At 38.7% G+C, this 23,570-nt stretch overlaps 1 protein-coding gene across 3 annotated transcripts in view; it reads right to left on the reverse strand.

Moving 5' to 3' along the window:
• MACROD2 (mono-ADP ribosylhydrolase 2) overlaps positions 1 to 23,570 on the reverse strand; it is a 1,000,449-nt gene that overhangs the window by 21,052 nt on the left and 955,827 nt on the right. The window lies entirely within an intron of this gene.

The raw sequence follows: 23,570 nt of genomic DNA on the forward strand, positions 1-23,570 counted from the left end.
TAGTGGAGAACTACATAATTCACAAAACAAACAAACACTCTATGCCCCAATTAGCCTCATAAAATAAGGTAAATAATAAACTTCAACTTGCTTTAAGAGTTGATTAGTGTATTACTTTGTTAAGGAGGCAGAGATAGGACTGAATAAAATATATTATCATTTCTGAATCGCTAAATAAATGGCCACATAAAAATATGTAATTGGATAAAATCAAGATCCATGGAGGTCAGAATTTCAGGTAGACACCTCTGGAATTCACAAGAAGGCAGGAAAATATTGGCTACTCCTGTCCGCTGTTTGCCATATAGTAGTTTTTGGTTTTTTTTCAAAATGGAGATTTACTTTTGTTACTGGAGAAATGTCCTTGGTATATACTTAATCTCTTGTGAGGAAGTGAAACTGGGATGGCTGTCTACGCTTGGGAAAAGCAGCTGCAGCCAGGCAGAAACGCTTCCCACCCCACTTTCCCAAGGCTCAGCACAGCTCATGCTTTTTCTCAAAGGACTTTAAAAGTTTGCAGGCCCAGCAACTTGAGAGGAGATGGGCTCATTCATTCATTCATTCATTCATTCCCCACTCACAGTTTACTCACAAGCATCCGCGCTAGCATTCCAGCTGCCTGGTTAACTGAGCCACATCCTGGCATTTTCAGGGACATGCCAACATCCAGAGGCAGCCCCACCCCACCCAGGCCCTTAGCCTACAAAAGCAAACACTAAGATAGAGTGTGGGTGGGTGTGTAGGAGAAAAGACAATAGGAAACTGGCAAGCAGACAAGGAAGCAGGAGGCAACATCTGGAAATTTACAACTCTTACAGGCAGGCAAGAGGGCTATCAGTCAACTGCCAGGACCACAAGCTACAGTAAGCAGCATATCCTGGTGGGATTCCTGCCTGGAACTTGGTTTGGGAGCTCAGCTGAAGCACTCAAAAGCACATTGATTAAGAGCAGAGCTTGCAGCTCAGCCGTGACCAGAAAAGGCACAGCCTCACTGAGACAGCACCTCATTTCAATCAGTGAAAGAACTTTTGGAGGGAGGCAAAGGTTGTATGCCACTTTACAAACTTTGAGACTTCTGTTTGTTTTAAGGACCGAGTATTAAAACTGGCTATATTGACTTGCAAGGCCTAGGAGGGTTGTTATACCTGCTCAGTTTTAGGGTATCAATTGGGAAATATTTTTTTCTGAAGTATATTCAGCTGGGAATAGGCTTGTAGCTCAAACTGTATATCTGAAGAAAGTAGGCTTAAAAATGGTATCATTAGTTAGGTGACTTTTCAGGTGGCTTGAATTTTGTAAAAACATTGGAAGACAGAAGGGAACATGAAAGTGGGGGAAGCCACATTCAAATAATCACAAGTAGGTACCATTACATAAACACCTTCCCATTAAAAGCATGTATAACCAGGGACATTTTTAAGAATGCTGTTTTTGACTAGGCTGATTCAAGCCATAATGACTAGCAGGTATGACATGATCACTGTTATAAGCCTCTTGCTGTGCCAATTCACACAGTCCTTTCTGGGTATAACATTTTAATCTTTAAAAAGCAATGATTTATACTCCTGAATAAAACAAAATTGGTAACAACCATTTCTCACATCTCATTTTCTCTACTTACAGCAATTCATTTAAAGCAGAAATCACCTCTTTATATGAGACCCTATTTTCATTTTAATGCTTTCTAAATAACTTATTTAGTACTGTTTGAGTACCACAGCGAAACAAACAAAATGTCTTTTCTGTCAGCTTTTTTTCTTCACTACAGCCAAGTTAAAGTATTAATATGGAGCCAGTTTGGTGTAGTGGTTAAGGCACCAGGTTAGAAACCAGGAGGCTGCAAATTCTAGTCCCACCCTAGGTGCAAAGCCTGGGGTGGACACCCTGGTCCAGTTTCTCTCTCAGCCCTAGGAAGGAGGCAAGGGCAAACACTTCCGAAATCTTGCCAAGAAAACTTCAGGGACTAGACCAGGAGTCAAGACTGACTCAAAGGCCCAAAACAAAAAAAGTATTACTATTATGCAATTATGAAGTGAGCATACATAGAGGTACAAGCTATAAACATTCCATGTGCTCAGATCTTACTCAGCATAGCTCATCCAACCCTGGAAGCTCTAATCCTACCTCTTCAGCATTTTCATTTTTCTCCAGAGAGATTCCACACTGCCATTTCCTAGCAGCTTGAACGGTGAGGTTATTATATGCTCAGGACAAAGCTGTTAGGAGATCTCATCTCATCTCAATCATTTAAATAACATCAACAATTTAATAGTTACATCGGTTACTTAATTACATAGTTGGATAACACTGGTGGGAAGGCTAATCCACCAAATCCTCAACAAATATTGGACCCTGTTGGCTTGGGGAAATTACATAGGTCAGTATGCTAATCCAGACTTGTGAATAATTATTTTTCAATAGGTCTTTATCGTTTGGTATCAAGCAAATTCCCAGATATTTAACATTTTAGCAATAATATTAAACTCCATTATTTTCTGCAAGTATTGCTTTTCTTCTTCAGTTACATTTCATATCAACTTTTAAGGTTTTAATCCAATATCCTGACACCAAAATATACTGCTGAATATATTCCATTATCAGTTCTAAAGAGTCCTTTGGCTAAGTAGCTGTAAGTTCAACATTGTCAGCATACAGTTTCAGTTTATGTTCTTTATTTGCTAATTTAATTCCTGATTTTTTCTTTTTGACATATCTTCTTTGCCAATGCCTCTAATGCCAATAAAATAAGGAAGGAGAAAAGGACAACCGTGTCCTGTCCACTTCATTATGGTAAAATTTTGAGATAGAAAATCATTTACTATTATCTTGGCTTCTTATTCCTGTTCTCTGTACCCTTGTGAAAAAGTTTGAGCCGCAATTCATCTTCTTCAGAATCATAAGTTTGAAGGGCCATTCCAAATTATCAAAAGCTTTCTCTACATCAAGAGAAATCATAGCCATCTTCGTATTTTTCTGCTTTATGTTGTTAATGACATTCATGATACATCTAATGTTGCCTCTCATGTATCTCTTTGGAACAAATCCAGTCTGATCAGGATGTATTAATTCAGGTAAAGGCTCTATATTGTTTTTGGAAGTATTGCCTTAAAAAGCTTGTAGTCTATATTCAGTAAGGAAATGGGTGCTTACAATTCTGGGTGGTTTAAGTTGTTTCCCTCTTTGTAAATGAAAAAGCCAAAAGTTTATGTCTATGACGGGAGAAGTTCTTGACATTGTTGAATCTCATTCATTACCTGAGTTAGTGGTTTAACCAAAATAGAATGCCAAGCCTTTCCTTCATCAATCTATGGCTTCTAGAGAATCAGGAAAACATGCCCAATCACCCCTTAAATGCTAATCAGCAAGGGAAGACTGACAGCATTTCTGTTCCCAGAAGGAAAAATCCTGCCCTGCCGCATACAATAAGCAGAGGTTTATTATCTGAGGACTTTGTAAAAGCCCTGTTTTCATATGTTTTTATCAACTTTTGAAAATTCTACAGGCAACATGCGAATTAACAAGATGAAATACAAGACAATAAAAAATGAAAAATAGAACCAATTAATTTTTTAAAAAAAGATAAAACCAGCAGCCACAAATGATGAAACCCAAAATAAATACAGCAGTACCAGAATCAATCCCACAAATGCCTTTGTTTTTTTGTTTTTTAGTTTTCATCTAGTACCAAAGATATAATAATGGTGCAAGCTTTGAAGGTACTTTTGAAAAAGCCCTCTCCTGAATTCATTGGGCTAGAGTATTGATCTTAATACGAAGAATGAAACACTTAAGAATGAAACACTCCTTTATGTAGCCTGGCCCCCAGCCATATTAGGCTTTAAAAGGTCAAATCAGCACTGATTATTTACAGACCTATTTAGACAGGCAGCAGTGCAGACAGCAAAGTACTGGCATCATTTGGTGGAGAGGAATGCATTTCTGTCAAGCAGCAGGTTTGGACTAACCCATCCTCCAAGCCAATTCATACTTGTTTACTTTGTGGGGGTTTTTTTAACATCATGGTTGGGGAATAGTAACGCATCTTGAGTTGGCTCTACTAGGTAATCTCATCTGAGGGTAACTTTAGGCAGTTCAAGGGACATTTTATGGCTTTTTGGGTTGAGATGAAAGCAGCCACCTAGAATCTGTTGAGGAGGAACATTTATGCATGTCCATGTGTAGATAGAGATGTACGTATTAATAATCAGGGGCCAAATGCTGCTTATCTGCCATTAATGTGGACTGGGAAAATAAAGATATGTGGTTCTTTTCAGTGAGACATTTTTACATATATGCTAAAGACAGTTGATTATTCCTAGGAATCCTTTCTGCATTGTATTTTTGTCAGGTATACACGACTGAAGCTTTATTTCCTTTTGTAGCCACAATAAAGTGACAACTTTATTTCTTTTATTTATTTAAAGATCACACTGATATAGCCGCCCATCTCACACAAAGTGACTCTGGGCGGTGTCCAACAATTAAAATAAGATAACAAGTGAATAAAAACAGGCATTATAAAAAGATAAGAAGTTATCTTAAAAACGTAAACCTCTGATCTGAGGAAGTGAAGAAGTATGCGCGTAGGTGTATATATTTCTGCTGCTTAATATTACAACTCCAACTGTTGCTCCGTACCAAGCCTTAATACTCATTAAGGGAACACATTTTTCAAAGCCCCCACACCGTGAAGGTCCCTTTGAAAAATCAGCATCACAGTCCAAGAACAATTGTAAATATCTGACTGTGCTTGTCCTATTCCAACAATGAGCTCCATGGCAGCTCATTTAAGTTCTATAATATTTAATGCACTCAGAATTTCCAATTTGTCAGCATTTTGCAAGCCGTTACTTTCCACTGCCCTGGACCAAGTCTGCACATTCAGGCAAGGAAGCGTTGCTTTAATCAGACCAATCAAATTCTTGGCCGCCGGGCGATAGACTGCAGCCCATTGAATGCTTAATAAATTCTATTTGTGGCTCACTGGCACAATATTTAATCCATCTTTTCCTTTCCAACATGTTATTTTGTAAACATATTCAAGAATTCGCAACTGAAGTCGAATTACCCTGCAAAGCAATGCTCGAGGGTTTCCCTTTGTGAATACTATTTTGAATTGGCCTGGTTCCTACAGCATGCACTAGAGGTGTTGATGGGCAATTAACTCCCCACAAGGGTCCGCAATGGTCAGAGTTTGTTGCGATGACAACACTTTTCTCACCCAAAGCCAAAGGGGCTGTGAATTGCCACTTGGCAGCAGCAGCAGGGCACATAACCCTGCTTCCTGTCACTGGCTGGGAGCCTGATGGTAGAAATTAACTGCAGGTCTGGCTAAATAAGGCATGAGCGTGGAGAGGGACAACACAGGGAGGAACTGATGAAGACAGATGGAAAGAACAAGGGAGATCTATACATTCTAAGGCAGGTTTTTATCAACTGTCAAAGTAATGTAGAAACAACTGCATAATGATGCAGATTTATGGGTAATATGAGAAAGTAACCTAAAGGAAAGTTGCTAGTAGTTGCTGTACCTAATGGAAGTGCACCTACCACTGGCGCTCCTATCAGCAAGTACTGCATGGCTGGCACGGGCTGCTGGAGGGTTCTCGCTCAGGTCTTCCTTTCAATGGGAACAGTGAAAAAAAATGGGGAGCCTTCCTCTAATATTTGTTCAGCAACCCCCTAGCTTGTCTTTCTCTAAGAAACCAGAGTCATAACCAGAACTAATGATCCCAGCTGATTGGGGGGGGGGGGAAGAGATCCCACTGTGTAGATAATGCTAAACAATCCATGGATGATGCCATTGGTTTGTTCAACCACACAGCGGTGATTTAGCACATTTGTTCATACAAGAAAGAATATAATTTGAAAAACTTCTGTCTTATTTTTCTATGTGAATATTATGGATATCATTATTAGCATACTAGCGTACGGATATTTTAGATAGGAGATTATATATGAAATATAGTCACACAAACAGTAACGTTGCTCTTTTGTTGAATGGCCTTGCTTGGAGATATAAGGAAATAGGTATTCTGAACAAGTCTTTCGGAAAGCCCCTAATACACAATCCCAGAGGAAGAAATCTGTCATTCCTGTTTAATCACTTGCCCTCATATGAAAGTATTGTTCATAAGGCAAAACAAATGTACCTGTTTTCAACTGTTAAATGTGTGGAGAATATGGCTCTACAGAAATTACTATTAATAAATGGCTTTTCCCCCAGCCACAGTTTTATTGCAGCAGACACTTCCTTCAAACTTCTTGTTAAAATTGTGATAAGAATTTAATGGGGAACAATTATCTATTCATTTTAAAATCTATGAATCATATTCTACATTAACAGGAGGTACCTACAGTGAAGTGCACTCCACCATACATGCACACCAACCCTGATAAAGGCCTAGTAAACATTTATTCTGTCAGCTGAGCAGACATACATTCCAAGTTTCATAAAACCAACGCACATATCAATGTACCATCACATAATATACGCAGGGCCCAATGCTCTCGTAAAGGATAAGGATCCTAAGGTCTCTTTTGAAAAACCCCACTTTGATGAGTTCTCTGGGACAAATTAAAAGACCAGCAACCCAACACTGAAATATTTCAGGGATGCAGTTTCTCTCAAGGAGGTCAGAACCAGACGCAATATCCATTTGCCTCACACCCTTTCATAATTATAAAGCGTACTTTCAACTTAACGGCAGCAGCAGGCATGTCATGTAATTGGTTTTTGCATTTGGTGGAACAGCTTGTAGCTTCCTCAGCCCTATTGTCTGGCAGCGCTCAGATGCAGACCGGGGACTGGCAATGCTCATTACCAAATCTCTCCTGGCTTCTACAGGAGACTTAATAGCAGCTGATTAGGCCTGGAATCATAGGTTCCACGCTGCAAACTCCGGAAAGATTTCCTAGAGACCCAGCACTGCTGACTGCTCAAGTCCAAGACCATAGGTGAGGCAACAGCTTAAGTATTTGCATTTTCCCCCCCAAGTTTACATGTGGGATGGGAGCCGTGCTCACTGTTTCTGCTTACTACTGTCTCTTATCATTCTGCTCTCGGTCTCAACGCGTGTGTAAAAACCACAGGTCTAAGGAATGCTCCTATTAGCAAGTAATGAATAATGGGGTGGATGGCACAGGGCAAAAGTCCAAGCCTATAGCTGAGTTCTAGCTTTGTTGATTGATAACTGGGTCCCAAAAGGAAAATACAAAGCAGTCATCAGTCCTCATTCTGGGGATTCCTGTCACTCACTGTCAACTTTTGGAATCTGTCTCCAAGTTCCTGCATGCTATTCAAAGCAACCTTGGGAATATTACCCAGAGGTACATCATAACTAGTAATGTTCAAACAAGCCCTTTTTCTTTCTGTTACAATTTTCAGTGTAAGTTATTGGAAGTGTTTGGCCTGATTGATCAAAGTGACAGGCTTTTAAAATGTGATTGTATGAATAACTTCGATAACTGGCATAAAGTGAACCCCTTTTATCCGATTAAATGGGTATAATATCCTCTTTAAAGGCCTATTCAAAGTCCTTAGGCTAAATAAAGACTGGAGGAAATGAAGGTGTTCATTCAGCATGTTCATAATTCAAAGAAGAGTAGCATGGCTTTGGATTCATTTCCTTACAAACATTTTTCCTGTTAAAAAGAAGTTTGGTTTATTACCCCAAGCCACAGCTTTTCTCAGACTATCTAGAGAGAAAAAAACCATCAGAGCCAAATTTTAATTGACACCTGATACTGCACATATTTCACTGTTCATTTAACAGTTCTACATTGCTCCTTGTGCTCAGGATGAGGACTGAAATTTCTCATTATCAACACTGTCCACAATTTGCTTTTTTCACTGTTGTGGGATTTATCAGTATTAAACAAAGTGGACTAATCCCTAGGCAGATATTTCCCCAGTCATGGAAGGAAGGAAGGAAGGAAGGAAGGAAGGAAGGAAGGAAGGAAGGAAGGAAGGAAGGAAGGAAGGAAGGAAGGAAGGAAGGAAGGAAACAATGATGTGAACCACAAAGAAATGGCATCAATAGCCAGAATTAAAACACTGTTTTTGTGCTATATTCAGCATGCTTTTTAAATGATCATGGCATATAATGTTTCACTTTAATTGCCTTTGTTTCTTCTTACTGAGCAAAGACTCAACTAATTCAAGGATTTATGGATTTTCCCCTTATTTAGTTACATGATAGATAGGAAAGCTGGCATGGTAGGGGACTTTTTCATACATGAAAACTTCATGGGACTTGGTTAACCCATCAAATCTTACTACTGATCTTTTCCCAGCATTCTTTCCAATAAAGCACTCCAGTTATTCCATTAGCTTTTTCATCCACTGACACATTCCATGGAGCAATATCAGTTCTTACAGAACATTGAAAACTACAGAAGAATGAAAATAAAATGAAAAATTGTAGCGAATATCCTTGAAAGAAGGGCAGGGGCAGCAGGGAGGGGGGAACCATTCCTTTCCTGGGAGAGCTTTTCATTCAAGTACATATAATGATCTGAGTTAATTTTCTTTCTGGTCAACCTAAGTTTTCTGCCTGTGACTAATGAATCTCTTTCCCAGCTAAAACATGAAAGGATATTACAGATGGCCGAATGAAATGATAAAGGCTTCAGGTGATAAGGATCTCCTACTGTACACAGTATTACATTCCCCTGAGTGAGACCATGTAAGAGCACTTTGTGTCATTCATCATCAAAGAACAATTCTTGCAGCTCTGCTGCTTTGATCATGTCTACCCGTTTGCTGATGACATGATGCAGTTTGCTAGCAAAGGCCATCCCTTGAGAGCACAATGCAAATGCTTTTTATATCAGGCCTCAGGATTGTGTGTGTTTGTTCAAATCTGCCCTTTAACAGCTCCAGATAAGTGCATATGCTTCTGGAGTCTCTGTAGCAGCAGGACCCATATGATGGCACTTGTAACTATTTTGATTCTCAGCTGATGATGGGGAAACCTGTTCTGTATCCAGGACTGATGTTCTGTCAGTGACATTAGGGGAAATTTAAATAGTGGCTTCTTAATCCAGTGGCCCAGTGCTCAGTTAATAGCCACTTTCACTAAATACAAAAGCAAAAGGCAAAAGCCAGGCACTGGCTTTGGAGAACAATGCTTCCTGTTGACAGATGATACTTGGTGGTGCTAGGCTTGGCACGAACTACCGGGGCAATCCAGTTCTGCCTAAAGTGCAGTTATTATCTAGACATTCTTATTGTGAGTTTTGACAGAATAATGTTGCTAATTCTGGTGATCACTAGACTACAGTGTAGGAGAACATCTAGTCCTTGTATCCTTCTAAAAAGCTCTGTGCTCTGCAAGCGCCCACGTAAATGAGTTTCAAGAGCATTGGCTCAGTAGTGCCAAATGGCTGTTGCTGTGGCTGCTACTTCAACACCCATGGGGGGTGCTCAACTATGCTCATAACATCATCAACTCTCATGCTTCATGGCACAGCAGGACAGTTATTAGTGCTAATAGGAGAGAGTGGATTCCAAACACACAGTTTTCCTGACAGAATCTATTAAAAAGTGTTATTGCTTTGAGGCTCCGTGGTCAGGTGCTCATCTTTTGCACTTTTCCACCACTTTATCTTGCCGCATCTTTTGGAAGGTTGGCATATGGAATCAAATATTAATGACCAATTTGCAACTAGCTGGTTAGCTAAAATCAGCTAGCTGGATGGACTTTCTCCTCCTTAACCTGCAATGATCCCTTGCCTTCCTGTCAATACCACATGAAGGCATGCTTCTCACCCCTCTCTAGACCAAGGGTTTATAAGCCTTTGTTTTTCAGTGGTTTAGATGTAGCTCTCTTTTTCAATATTCTTAAGGCAACCATTGAACAAACATTAGAATATTATGGTGTATAGAAAGTAACCAGAATATGACTTTTTAATTGGCAAGAATTACCCTTTTAAGAGATATAAAACTTACACTTATCTGAGTTTATATGGACAAATAATCTCAGCATAAACTGCTTTGTTTTGCCGGTTGGCATTGGCTCTGTTGAGTCTAGCAAATGAAATAAAAGGTAATTTATGCTACTTTGTCTGGGAAGAAAAAGGACCTGCTATTGCAATTGTAATTTTTTCTTATTTGCGTTGTTTGGAGCTTGCTGGATTTTATGGCATCTCACTGAGATACATCCCATTTGCTCATGTTACTCTAGACAGCTTGCACGCATTAATTTTTATCCCTTGGTTGCTGTATTGAGCTAGTGGCCATCTGACTTAATGGCACGCTTTCGTCTAAGCAAAGTCTAGAACTAGTTTGCCAATTCTAGCCTGCTTATTGCCTTGTATAAAAAAAGATGGAAATTATCCGAAGGTAAAACAGATATCCTGCAAGCCTAACAATGCCACCTGAAACTCTGGACCATGAGCAGCATGAAGCTCCAAGGCAGCTGAAAAGCACTATAAAAGACAGAGGAAGATGTGTCAAGTGGGACCCCATGAGCCACCCTGCCAGGCTACTTTGATATAGTACATGTGAAAATATGCCAATTCATATTGTTTTATATTACTATAGCAGCACCAAATATAGAATCTTTCTGTAGTAGCTGTCAAAAATGAATCCTTAATAGACAGTAGACAATTCAGCTGTAATTGATTGAATGGAAGCAATTCAATTTTAAAAAAAATGTATTGAGATTGTCAATTTTTTTTCTTTATGTCTACATGGTTGTTTTTCTTTCTGCATTTTTTCTTTATGTCTACATGGTTCTTTGAAACAGAGAAAGAGAGAGAGAGAGAGAGAGAAATGAAATCAGTACCATAACTGTCAGCTGTCTTAAGAGCATATTCATTGCAGACAGTGCAGAGCACAAGCTCTTTTTAAACTCTCTCATAGCTTCTGAAAAGTTACACCCTTCCCCCCCCCTTTTTTTTTTAAGGTACAGGAATAGAAACAAGTGACACTGAGTTGATCGCTTTGACTACTTATGAATCAAACACTAAGGAGGCCGGTTCATTACAGGTTAAAGCTGTCTGCAAAGGTTTAATCATTTCATACTGTATGGCAGTGTTGTCCAAACTTGGCCACTTTAAGATGAGTGGACTTAAACTCCCAGAATTCCGCAGCCAGCATGGCTGGCTAGGGAATTCTAGGAGTTGAAGTCCACTCATCTTAAAGTGGCCAAGTTTGGACAACACTGCTGTATGGGAATAAGCCCCACTAAATTCAATGAAATCTACCTCTGTGATAATCTGTTTAACATAGCACTGTAAGTGAATTAATCCTGTGAGGGCTACGCAAGGTGTTTTCCTTTAATGAGGCAACAATAGGATGATGTATATTTACCTATATTTAAAAGTGATATTAATAGCAGCCAACCAAATTTACAACAACAACAACAACAACAACAACAACAAAACCGCACAGCTGTTCACAGCTGTTCTTATCCCTAACTCTGAAAAATGTCATTGACTTTGGAGCACAGCTTTTGCAGCACAATAGGGTTAATTTTAGCTACTACAAAGATGCACGAAACTGTGTACATAACCTGAACTTCCAAGATATATATCGATGCTCTATTTTGTAGTCATGTTGTGAGTTTATTACAGACAAACAACCGAGGCAACTTTCCATTTCAGAAAAAAACTAGTCGTGCCTTTAAGAAGTATTGAAATAGGAGGATATCCAAGCTATATTTTAAATTGCTGTCTTTTCTATAATGCCCGAAAACAACCTTGTGAAGAAAATATGAATATGATTAGACAACTGACCAACGGAGAACGTTATGGGAGAATCATCTTTTAGATTCTTCTCTTACATCTTGTTTATTGTTTCACTGTTACCTAGATGTGCAAATTAAGTTTAATGTGTTCAAGTAAGGATTCAGAACAGTTAATTCATTACAAATTTCAGATAGCTAGGCTAAACATTGCCATTTATTGGCTGGTTTTCTTTCATAATTTCAGATATTTACATTTAATAATTGTAATGATACCCAAATATTGATCTTTACTATGGCTAAACTAGCAGATACTTAATTGTATCTACAACTTGACACTTCAATTCTCTCATTTGTGTGTCTGTAGAAAACAGAAAGTTACATAATTCCATTATGTGAAAAAAATATCCTGAAGGGAACCTGCAGGATAGCTAACTTCCCACATAAAATCTGTGCTTCACATGCTGAAGTGGCTTTCTGCAGAATCATCCCCTCTATTATTATAGATAACAAATAAAAAATTAAGAATAAAAGTGCTTATCTGGTATGCAATCCTTTCTGTCTCTCACTGTCACACCCAAAGCAGGATGTAACCTTATTTTCCTTTTAATTAATCAAGCTTTCATCTCGACTCCTCTAATCTGTAAATGAAGCTCACCTTCTAGTTTCATAAAACACAGAGACATGGAAGGGACTAGAGGGGAGATAAGTGCAATGGAGTCTGAAATAATGTAACAGCTAACTGTGTTTGCTGTATTCGGTTACTCAGAGATGACTAAAGGGGGCTTCAATGCTGAAATGATCCTGTGATCAATTATTTTTTTTAAGCAACTGAACTGTGCTTTAAACTGACTGCAAAACCCCTCAATTAAACAGAGCAGCTATTATCTACATGCCGTTTCCAGAGGTGTAACTGTGTTACAGCCAAAGTGGTAAAGAATTTAGGCTAACAAATATGTCATAGCAAAAGCTTTTGTGGATTACACTTAGATACAGATGAACATATTCAGCCTTACAATATTACTGTATGGGAGAAAGGAGCTTGGCTCCTCCAACTAATTTATATGCATGCGTGGCTTGATATATGTCTAATTTCCAAGAGCTACTTTTCAAGCTCTTTATTAAAATTGCTCAGGCTTTGAGACATCTATGGGGGTGGGAGAAGGACTGAGAAGCCTTAAGTTAATTAACCAGTCACAACTCCGACATGCTTGAAGAGATGGAGGGAAACATGAAAGGCCAAAAGGATCTCTAGCCATCTGCTTAGTGGTATTGCTTTGAGAACAATAACAAGGAATAAAACTCAAGTTGAAGGATAAGGGAACCACTAGCCCAAGTGAAAAGGTATGGGGTGAAGAGGGGGGCTAATTCTTTGGTCAATGAGGTCATCCTTGCTCCCAATGTTAGCAAAATAAGCTTAGTAGGTCTGGAGTGGGAGGGTGCGGGGTGGGAATCCAAACAGCTCGCTACAAAAGCACCTCCTTCCCAAATTTTGTAAGAAGAAGTAGTCAGTGTTGCTCATTAAAAATGACTTAATTAAATTGGAGGCAACGTGTGTGAGGGAGGCCCTGGAATAAGAATTGAAGCTCAGAAAGTATGTTTTTTCTCCCCCACCCCCACCTTAATTTGCAGTCTTAAAGACCTGCAGATGGAGCTCAGCTGAAATGAATGCCACACCACCCAAGAGAAGCTTCAGTTTTATTTGGCAATACAGGTGAACAGTCTGGATTAAGTTTTAAATAAGGGGCCCAGATGTTTGTTCAATATGGTGTGCCACTTATGTGCTGTAAGCTTGGCAAAATGCATCTGTGTTTTCACGATTATATAAGTTGCCAAAAAAAACAACAAAACCCTGTGTGTTTGCAGAGATTTGAGGATGCAATAGCATGCTAACACACAATCGCACACTTCCCATCAGAACTACTGTTTTACTCCAGGAAAAAGGAAGAAGGAACAGTCTGCTGGTAAGGACTGACCCATTTATTCTACAAAGTACCCCTACGCAGCCAGGTTTTTGTGGACCAAGAAGCAGAAAATCTCATATGTGCCACACTCTGTGCCCTGCAGTAAAATTACAATAATAAAAAATTAAATACTAATGAGTTGCTGTCCTTTCATAACACCCAATTTCTGTTGCCTAAGGCTTTAATGGCAAGACTTGGATTCTTTAACAAATCAATAGAACTGTCTTCATGTTTGGAAAGAAAATTCACTTTTCTTTCTGGACTGCAAGTCCTAATTTCAGTGGTGCCTTTACAAGTGATGTGTTAGAGAGAAGGAAGAACAGCCAGAAATAAGCTTTCTTTGAAATACAGTAGTTTACTGCTAGAAAATACAGCTGCTGAATTTTTGAGAAGTTTAGGAGACCTGTCTGGGAAGGAACCTGGCAATTTTATCATGAATCAATGCTGCAAAACAGTAGCCAATGCCTGCAAAACTGAGGAGTAGGAGGAAACAGTTGTTGGATGAGTCCTAATCTCTGGATTCCATGTTTTTATTAAAAAAAAAATTATTTAGTTCATCCAAAAGCCAAATTATGAGGTCACTCTTTCTGCCTCTTTTATAAGTATGGCCCTTTCCTGCTTTTCAGTGCTATTGGTCAATGAATGAGCATTGAAGGCAAAGACTGAAATTCACAGAGATAGGCAATGATTGCTCCTTTTTTAAAAAAAAGTGTTTCCAAAATCCAAACTTTTAGTGTAACTACATAGGTGCTGGCCTATCAGACATTAGTACATGTAGAGAGTGAAAATGTATTATAGGGGGTACCTCCTCCAACCTGCTGATGTTCAGAAGCCAACTTTTTATTATTATATACACACATTTATACACATACTAATGCTGAGACCTGGAATTCAGAAGAGGGGTCTGAAAGCAGTTAACAAAGTACCATTCCTGCCTTATTTAATGGTGGTTGAAGAGCAATCATCACATCACTGAAATCCATTACCAAACTCCCACTGACTGCTAGTGTTCAAGGTTGCACCTTTATTATATCTTAAACATTCTACACTTCCATTCAGAGTCCAAAACTGAATGGGGACTCTCAATGAAAACGAAGGATTCTTACACTCATAAAGTTGCGTTGAGAACTCAGTTATCCATCTCTTTAGCCTTTATGTACAGTAAGCTTTGCATAAAGCTACATATCCTTCATGTATGAAAAAGAGTTTTATGCTGGAGAAGCTACTGATTTCCTTTGAAATGGATAAGAAAAGCTGTTTATGAACATCAGCTGCACAAAGAACTCTTTGAAACATTTCAAATATGTTTCCTATATTTCTTTTTTGTTTTATTTAGCAGTGTGAAACAAGAAGAAAATATAGCAATTCTGGACAGTTTCTCTGTAGCTTAATCTAACGTAGGAAAAAGCAAGAAACTCTATTTTGTCACTTTGGGGTTTAAAAGCCATTTGTGCAGCAAACTCCAAAGACTCAAACCTTTTCAACAGTGAATTATATTTCTGAACAGATATGGTCCTGATATGAATCCTCAAAATATAGAAAGGTCATAATTCAATGGTAGATCACTTCTGTATGTAGAATAGACAGATTTTGCCCACTATTATTGCTCCAACTATCAATCATTCATCCAGATGGATGCATGGATCCTGGGAATGTGGCACTCACAGTCTGCTTTTTTTAAAAAGATAATTTAAACATAGGTAAACTCTCTGGAGACATTAATGAAGGACCCTAGCCATCCAAAGCATTCAATCACCACACAAAGTCCTAATTGGGTGTTCTGTACTGGAATGTTGAAGGAATAGTTTCAGAATACTCAAAACTTTCTTTCTCTGATTAATTGTACAATGAGAAAAAAATAGAGGATAAGTATAGGGCATTCACCCATAATTTTATCAGATCTTACAATTACACTTAACCAATTCCTTATCTGAAATAGATGCAACAGAAAATGGATGTTTTCTTTCTTTTCTCCTCTCAGAAAGTTCTGTAATTATATCTTCATTAATTTCTATCTTATTTATACTTTATATTTCACTATTCTGCATGACAGTATTTACCATAGCTAACAACAAAGAGGATTAAATATAACACTCAATAATCCTATAAAATATACATAGGCCACGAAATAGCTACCAAAAAGCCTTTACTCAAGTCTCCATAAATGTGTTCCAAACATTCTGACTCTAGTTAAGGATAAATCCACTTTCCTAATTTTTAAAAACCCTTGATGGATAAGCATTTCTTTTCTGTAAAGACTCACCAGTAAAAATAAAGTTTGAAAAACATCTCTGTACAGATGACAATAGACTTTTTTGTTTGTCACCAGCCTCTGATCATGAAGAAAGAAGTTATTTCAGTAATGTATTATTGAGCCTTGGCAGTAGAACTGTGTGCTGAGTAATAGCTACATGAAGATCATCCTGAATTTTGGACTTGTCAATATAGAGGTGAGAGACAGCTTTATTTTTCTTTGTTTAAGATCGATGTGCATCCCAAGTCTAGATGGCTGGATATAAATTAACACATCAAAGTACAACCTAAATATAGATGGAGATGTTATTGTGAACATTTTACCATGCTGAGGAAGTGATATTAAAATTGTTTCAGGTTGGGTCGTTCTCCACTTTAAGGACCTGGTACCATCTGAAAGTCTTGCATTATCTAGCTTTGCTGCTGGAAGCTCAAATAGCATGCGCCTTCAACAGTTTTGGCTGATGTGCTGGTTTCAATGTTTTTTTGAGAAATTATCCATGCTATAACATCCAGACAAGATTACTGTAATGCTTTCAGTGATGGGCTAAACTTGAAAAGTACCCAGAAATTACACCTGCTCCAAAACATGATAATTGGGACAGACTGCTTTGACAGATTACTCCACTGTACTGCCTACCAATCTGTTTCTGGCCTCATTTCCTCATGCTAATTATGACGTCTAAAGCTTGAAAAAAAAATCTTATGAACAGATATGGAAAGGGCTATTTTCTTCTACTTGTGTATCAGGCTAGGATTTTACCAGAAGGAAGTGACTAGAAACGGAACTTTCAAAATAGTAGCGTCCAAAGTCCATCTTGTTCTCCTGGTTGATGGTTATCATTTAACATGTTCATTTTAGAACATTTGTTCTGTTTCACAGTATTTTGTTCTTCCTATTGAGTGCCATTTTTAATTTTTTCTTGTTTTAATTCTAATTGATTTGGTAGCACCTTGAACCACTTGCGAAAAAGGTGAGATCCATATTTTTTATGGAAATAATAGTAGGGAAGCCAGTGGCTTTTTGGTAGCTGTAGATCAAGGAAAGGGGAGAGATGAACATAACTGTAAACTGATAATAGTTATTTACTAGGACAGCAAAAATCATTGGATGAAATGTTTCACCCAAGATCTTCTGGATTGCTTTGAGTTGTTGTTGGTTGCGTAGTCAGCCAGATGTTTAGATTGGATTTGGCATTTTTATCCACCTATTGAGTCATTCCCAAGGACCCGGGATAGGCAGATGTTGTTTGATGGTGTTAAAGGTATTGTCACAGGATATAAGCTGTTCCAAGTAAATTTGCCCTTTGCAACTGACTGATGGTGATTTTGTCAATGCCGATGGTCTTCAAGTGGTACTCCAGATATTTTGGAATTGCACCCAAAGTGCCTATTACTATTGGTACTATCTTTGCTTTATTTTGCCACAGTTGTTCTATTTCTATTTGCAGGTCTTTGTATTTTGGGATTTTCTCCAGTTCTTTCTCTTCTCTTCTGGTGTCTCCACTATTGCAATGTCCACTATCCAGACTTTTTTGTCTTTCTTATCAACAATTGTTAAGTTGGGGGTGTCATGTGGCAGGTGCTTGTCTGTTTGGATTCTAAGGTCCCAGAGCACTTTAGCTTCTTCATTTTCTATTACTTTGTATGTTTTGTGGCCCCACCAGTTCTTGCTTGCAGGCAAATGGTATTTCTTGCAGATATTCCAATGCACCATTGTTGCTACTTTGTCATGCTGTTGTTTGTAGTCAGTCTGTGTGATCTTCTAGCAGCAGCTAACTAGGTGGTCCACTGTTTCTTCAGCTTCTTTGGAGAGGCGGCATTTGCATCCTCCTCCTCCTCCTCCTCCTCCTCATTTTGGTTATGCCCAGAAGTTCTCAGGAGGGCCTAAAAACAGCTGCACTGAATCTTTGAGCAGCTGCTTCACAAGTTCAGGGAGTAGATCCAGAAAGGTACTTTGTTCAAAAGCGAAGCACTTTATCAAATGATTTGCACGGGCCAATTATTTACTGAGTACTATTCAAAGGTATTGCACTGGAAAAATCAATATTCTTGATTAGTAAGCTCCAGTTGGAATTGAAAATATCATGTAAGGAAAGGCACATTTTAAGATACTGAGTATAACTCGGGGGGGAAAATGTATCACACAACAGTTTACAAATTGAATCCAAACCATATGCTGCAGGTATTTATCTGTCAGACATTGTGCAGCAAGTCACATTCTTTACTATCTATAGATCTGCAAAAACTGAAGCACGAAAATCTATTCAGTGTCTGAAAGTCTAATGAAGGCAAAGGAAGAAAAATTGACATTAATCAACATGAAAGAAGTCAAGCAATGGGCAGCATTATTTCAGCTAACCCTGTAAAAGAAAGAGAGTATAAAAGTGCCTTCAAGGCAATAAGGGTGAAATATACCCCAAACAGTAGTAGTTTTATGGTTTAGCGATACTCATTTTGACTTTTTTTGCATGCGAGTTGATTTATAGCAACTTAATTTATAAGAGCATCAGCTAATCCATTGAGGATGCTGTGGAAGAAGCGGGGCATCTTTTATCTGTCTACTGTCCCTTCTCCAAGGCCCAGCTTTCTCAGATAGATGAAAAGAACTATACTCTTCCCTTTTCTTACTTCTCTACAATTTCCCTATCAATACTATCTGGTTTTTTGTTTTGGAAGCAGCAATAGTAGGAGCTGTTCATAATTTTTAAAAGGTACATACAGTACATGCATGTATATTAGTTTTGCAACAAACCTAGTTTGGGAGAAGCCACCACCACCAATGAATGTGAATAATACCATCCTTCATGCACTTTTGAAGCTGAGCCTTATCTTTTTTCAAGACGCTGCTGGGTTTGGATACAGGACTATCAATGTCACAGCAGAAAAAGAGACGTTTTGGATTCCATTCCTGAGTTCAGGCTAGACCTCCAGTGACTGGCATATCATTTTCTTTATACTCAGAAGATTTTATGAGCCAACTAAGTACAGAGAAACTATTCCAGATGATGGAGTCTCCATGACTGGATAATCAGTTGCCCCACTGTATGAAAAGAACAGAAAGCTTTGCAAGAATGCAAGTGACAGTCTGGATAATACCAGGCTCAAAAACGAACAGGCAGAAGAAAAGGGGTAAAGCAACTCAGATGAGATGGGTGAGGCTATGTCATATAATTATTAATGGGATAATAATCAAAGGATTTCCTCCTGATTTATTTTGTTACAGATCCATTTGTGTCTTATTTCCTTTCCACACAAAAACGTCCTCCCATAGATTGATGCTAGATTCTCTAATAATCTTCTGTTGTAAGATTGTGTTTGTTTTGTCATCTCAGCGCTAGCTTTATACCTACATCTTCAGAAGTGTATAAACAAGATGGACACTGGAAGAATATATGGCGACAGGCTGGCATGTGGAAAAAGCAAGGCGAAAGATCTGAGTCGAGCTGCGAAGAAAGAGCACAAAACAGTTGCGGATACTACTACACAAAAAGAATACTGAAACAGTATTATCTACAGTTGTTTGCAGAGATGGTGCAAATCTTACACTCAGCCTTTGAAACAAAGTGAGTCTGTTTTGTTACATAATCTGTTTCCCACATGGATAAGACAGTCAGGATTTAAAGATGGGCTTCTGATTTTTAAAATCAGGCTGGGTGACAAAACCTATTTTGGAAGGGCTTATACTCAACAAAAAGATCACACTTGCACAGCCTGTGAGTGCCCCTTGACACTGCACTGCACTATTGGGGGCAGCAAGAAACACCATGTTTACTTTTTTAAAGGGCAAGCTTTGAGCAAAAGGGATAACAGTGATCTACGCCTTGGTTAGATGACATGAGTGGACTACTGTTTTCCAGGCTCAATTCAAATTATGGATTTTAATCTCTATACTTTACATGTCTTAAGGCCCAGCTACCTGTGGGGTATGAGCTACCTCCTGCTAACAGCCTGCTTAGGTGATAAGATTTGCACACAAGACCTTCTGAAGAGATCTATCGAAACAGCCTTTTTTTTTTTTTTTTTTTACATCTCTCCTACATTGTGACATACATTTTCCTTGGAGCTGCAGCTGGTCCTTACTGTCTCTGCTTTCACCAAGGATATCAAAGTGCATCATCTGAATTTAGTCTTTTACTTCTTACCTGATATCACTATTGTGGGAAGTCAGGGATAGGGAATCCATGGTTGCAGAACGGCAACTCTGAGTGTCCCTTACTACTTGCCTTGCTGATGGGTTTCCAGGGAGCCATTCTTCAGTAAAGTCTGAATTTAGGAATATCTTAAGCTTTTGAAAGAGCAGACTAAAGTCATGTAATCCTTAGAAATGGAGCTACTGTGCCATAAGCCCATAAGATGGCCTTAGCCAAGTCATGCCCTCAATTCTCATATCTGAAATATGGGGTAGTAACAAATGGTCAGGCGTTGTAAGGATTTGCAGGTAGAAAACATATGCCAAGTATGAAAATGTAACTCGGACATGATATTTGATTAATAAATCCCCACTCTGAGGATTTCAGATGATTTTATCTCAGGTTGTTGCGATGAAACATTTTCCATGGACAAGGAACATTTTGTTGCCCATCCTGGGCCATTCATCCTCCATCGTGGGTTTCCAGGAAACTGAATTTTGCTCAGACACTGTACATAAGAAAGGACAAATCTCCTAATGATGGTAACCATGGGAACAGGGTTTTGCACACACTGGCACAGAGTGACGTGTTGAACTCAGTGTTCTGGTATTAAATATCTTCCTCTTTTATTTAATGAAGTCACATTAAGGATTTACGTGGCCTTTCTGATTTATTCTGTAATATTTACTTGGCATTTGTACTACTGTAAAACATACCGCAAAAACAGTCTTACATATGAGCACCACAAACTACTTTTTGTTCTGAGAGATATACTTCTGGAAACTTACAAACTGCCCTCAGACTTCTCAGAACGCCTCGTGACAAGGGGCCAATGGAAATCTCCAATGGGGGAAAGGGACCATTTTGGGAACTGGCCATTTGTTCTGCACATAATGGATGGCCATCTAACCACTGAACTCTTCCCTCAAGTGACATCAGGCAAGAACCATTTCCCTTGGCTGCATCAACGGGAGGGATGGAGCACAGCCATTTCCCAAGCCTCTGCTGGGAGAACAGCTGCTGCAGCTTCTCCTGTCCACAAATGCTTCTATTCCAGCTGTGTTACAAATACTTATATGTCACTTTAAGAAAGAAGAACGAGTCTGCTTCTTTTCTTCTTCTTTTCCCGTTCCCCCAACTCCCCAATCTCTTTAACTCTTCAACTGAAGAGCTGAATAAAATGCTTTGAATAAATATTACCGATAATATGGACTATGTTACAATTGAACTATCATGAAGAAAGTAGTGAGTCATGTTTATTGATCTCTTATTCCTTGTTTATAATAACATTTATAACTGAAAGGACTTAATGTACTACATCGCTGTCACTACTAGCCATTTTTTGAAATCTGTGGATATAAGGTGGCCTGAGCTGCTATTAAGTTTCTGCTACTACTCTTGAAAAAAACAAAGGTAGCTAACAATCTGAAATATAGAATTTGTAGTCTGGGCAGAATGCCAAGACCAATGAGAGGCTTCCGTCCTGTCTCCAAAGACAAACTGTGGTGGGCCTGCCTGCCTGCCTGCCTGCCTGCTTTCTCTTTCTTTCTTTCTTTCTTTCTTTCTTTCTTTCTTTCTTTCTTTCTTTCTTTCTTTCTTTCTTTCTTTCTTTCTTTCTTTCTTTCTTTCTTTCCCGTTTGTAGCATATCTGTTATTCAGGAAAAGACCCTTTGGATGTATTAAGAAGAAAAATCCCTTTCTGTTCACCATACTTGCTGAGGCTGAGTACACAATATCTTCTAAATTCTGAAGTCAGCAGGCAAGAATTGTTCAATCTCTATCCTACGCTTAGAAATGTATATGTGTTTTACAAGTAAATCACGATTTTTTTCCCTGACTTCGCATTTTAAAAAAGATGGTATTGCTACTGTAGAACTCTCCAAACACTGCATTGCCCAAGTACAAAATATTAACAAATCTAACCCAACAGTACTAACCATGGGCATTTGCAAGAGAGGGTGCAAATGATGAAAGGTGCAGTACAACATTGTAATACAAATTCCTCCTCTTTTATACTTGCACTGTGATGTTGCATGAAAGCACTAAGGTGCAGAGCTTGCACAGTGATGTCATAACACACATTTTGTCATTTTGACAAAAGCTCTGTTTGCTGCCCATGATACTAAGGATACTATTTCCAATTTTAAGTTTCTTCTTTCCATTCAGGGTCTTACAAGAATTACTAAATCTCTGACTGACAGCTGACACAAATGTTATCTTATACTAAATAGCTCAAACTGTGTTGCATTAGGAATCCCAGATTGCCCAAACATTTCCCTGTTAAGAATGGCCAATATTAAGTAGGGCAAAAAGCTACTGGTTGTGTTTTATCTGTGAAGAAAGCAATCAAACATAACAGTGTCTACTCCTCTGACATGGATAAAGTGTTTTATGTTTACTGTTTCTGTGTTTCTTTTTGTTGTCTGCTATCAAGGTAACTTCCAGTAGTAATGTATGGCTGTGAGAGCTGGACCATAAAGAAGGTGGAGCGCCGAAGAATTGATGCCTTTGAACTGTGGTGCTGGAGAAGACTCTTGAGAGTCCTCTGGACTGCTAGGAGGTCAAACCAGTCAATCTTAAAGGAAATCAACCCTGATTGCTCATTGGAAGGATCGATAATGAAGCTCAAGCTCAGATACTTTGGTCACCTAATGCAAAGAGAGATCTCTTTGGAGAAGACCCTGATGCTGGGAAAGATTGAAGGCAAAAGGAGAAGAGGACGGCAGAGGATGAGATGGTTAGATAGCATCACTGAAGCAATGAGCATGAAACTGAGCAAACTCAGGGAGGCAGTGAAGATAGGAAAGCCTGGCACGATATGGTTCATGGGGTCACGAAGAGTCGGACACGACTTAACGACTAAACAACAACAATCAAGGTAACTGCCATTAAATGATTGTGACAAAATGGAAAAAAACTTCAGATTGCTTTACTGTTCTTATTCTCAATCATAATATCCCCCAAAAAGGCATTTCTCCTGGGCTAAGAAATGCAAACAATATTCAGAACTGCTCCTGATAATCTCCTCTTTACATGTAATGAAACCCAACATGTATATAACGGCACAGAGAAAAATGAACAAAAATTAGCATCCTTTATGGTCTAGGAAGATGTATTGCATTATTTTGTTCTATAAGCTTATAGCTTATAAGCAAGCACAGAAGCAAGAAGAAGTTACCAACTAACTGGATACTAAACTACAATTCACTTGGTGGTGTTATTGAATAACTGCACCTTTGTCAATCTAGAAATAAATAATTGCTTCTGTAGTGATGAAGCTGCAGTGTTGTGGCATTGATTCTGATAGTAATGCTAACATAGGTTTGCTGACGTGACATTATAGGGGTTTCTCTACATCCTGATGTACCGATATCAGTGAAAGGTTTCTTCTGCAAAACTGTGCATTGGACAGGAACTGTGCAGGAGAAAAGATGGCTACTGATGTTGATCCTTTTTGAGACTTCTAGAAACAGCAGCAAAATCAATGTAATTGGCAGGACCAATTCATCTCGTAAATACCAGCCTTACCC

Source organism: Python bivittatus, unplaced genomic scaffold (assembly GCF_059951505.1).
Source record: "Python bivittatus isolate LINGU-HERP-01145 unplaced genomic scaffold, Pbiv_v1 ctg000020_np1212, whole genome shotgun sequence".
Classification (NCBI taxonomy): Eukaryota; Metazoa; Chordata; class Lepidosauria; order Squamata; family Pythonidae; genus Python; species Python bivittatus.